Source organism: Lathyrus oleraceus, chromosome 6 (genome assembly GCF_024323335.1).
Source record: "Lathyrus oleraceus cultivar Zhongwan6 chromosome 6, CAAS_Psat_ZW6_1.0, whole genome shotgun sequence".
Taxonomy (NCBI): domain Eukaryota; kingdom Viridiplantae; phylum Streptophyta; class Magnoliopsida; order Fabales; family Fabaceae; genus Lathyrus; species Lathyrus oleraceus.
In genome coordinates, this window is record NC_066584.1 from 449,366,119 (window position 1) to 449,367,946 (window position 1,828).

The 1,828-nt window shown below is 30.1% G+C and overlaps 1 long non-coding RNA gene across 1 annotated transcript; it reads right to left on the reverse strand.

Moving 5' to 3' along the window:
* Positions 1 to 240: 240 nt before the first annotated feature.
* Positions 241 to 1,239, reverse strand: LOC127097690 (uncharacterized). The gene is made up of 2 exons (XR_007793138.1): positions 979 to 1,239; positions 241 to 449 (listed from the first exon to the last, which is right to left on the reverse strand). It is a non-coding gene; the product is annotated as an uncharacterized LOC127097690 (long non-coding RNA).
* Between the last annotated feature and the right edge of the window lie 589 nt (positions 1,240 to 1,828).

The window sequence follows — 1,828 nt, forward strand, 5'->3', positions numbered from 1 at the left end:
GATCATGATTCATTTAATTGATTTTTGTTCCTTTTACATTAACCGAATTCATATAGAACTAAGGCATTGAACATATGGTGTCCATTTCATAAAGGCATAACATAATAGCTGGAACTTTGATTTGGACATATGGTATTCATTTCACAATGTTGATTTAAAAGTAAGTGTTCAAGTTTCATACATACATTCACAAGCATTTACACCATGACTACATATATCACAAGGCCATTTCAATCACTATGAACCATAATTTAGCAAGACAACCAAGACTTTTTAACCAAAATGAATACAATAGTTTTCATTACATTTATACCAAAGTTTCCATTACATTTTTCCAAAAGTCTATAGAAGTCCTACGTTACGTGTCTTGATACATAACCATTGCTGTAAATTTGAAAGAGGGAATTGCTTCTTGCCACCACCAATTTGACAATACACTTCCAAGCAACCTGCATATCAATTCAATAAGCCAAGAAATTCAAGCTAACTCTAACCCATTTCATGTACTGAGTTTAACAAATTAGCAGTGTAACATAGCAAGCCAATTACTAACCATTATTACCAACCAACAATACACCATTAACTCTAACAGAAGCAATATAATACCAACAACATTGCAATAAATTAATTGAACTTAACGGTCTAACGGAATCTAACAGGTTTTTTAGCATTTTGTTAATCTCAAACTAGCCTAACTTCAATCTCTAACCAACTAATACTAACAAATTATTACATTAGTGAAATAACAGAAATCAAGTAGCAGGCACGATTTAAATTAATGCACGACGGGTATCAATCCAAGTCAGACCATTTACATCTTTGGCCGATTGATCCAAACTTCTAACAATTCAACTAACCATCGCACAACATACTGATATGGCATTTTACGAGAGTTTACAAATTGCATCCATTAACTCATGCTAACCGAGGTTTTTAACGGAATTCAATTTCTAACTAAATAGCATTTCAAATCCTAACCAGTGATTTCTTCTGTTAATTCCAAGCTCTATTTAAACCGTGTTCCGAACGCACCTCACGGGGATACTGAGCCTCAAAATCTCACACAGGACTCTCACCTCACCAATTCGTTTCAGACTCACCCTCTAAAACGGATTCAACGTCAAACGCACCTCACTCTAATCTGATCATTCATTTCAAAGGCTCCCTCAATTGACCTAACTCTTTTTTTTTCAGGAGCTTCACACATCCTCACTGACGGAGGTACCTTGTTTAAAAGGTGTGTCTATGCCCCATTATAATTATTATTATTTAGTAATAACTCTTATAAATAATATTTTTATATATTAGATAAAATAAATATTTTTAATAAAATAATAAATAATTAACTTTTCTATTCCATTCCTATTAATTAATTTTGACTTTTTCTAAAGCACAAACTAATTACTCCCTCTTCCTTTTTTCCTTACTCCAAAGTGTGTATTTAATACTCATTTCTTCTTCCTTGTTGATATTCTAAAATATGTTTTTTTTTAATTTTAATCTTTATGAGTTTATTATTTACTTTATTATTGTAATAAAAAATAAAATATTTTGTTACTTTATTCAACTTGATATTGTACTAATGTTTGAAATTATTGTGTCTATATCTATTTTATAGTATGAACCGTCTTTTAATATGATTTTAATTGTGTTATTTCTTTTTCATTTTTAGTAATAAGCAATGAACATTTTTTTAAAAAGAAAACCAATATAGGAATCGTATACTCTTAATCCTCAAACACTTGATGAGCGTGAAAGCTTTAAATTTGGATCATTCATGAAAAAAAAGATTTTTCAAGTTGAAAAAACTTCATAATGATTCTGGTTT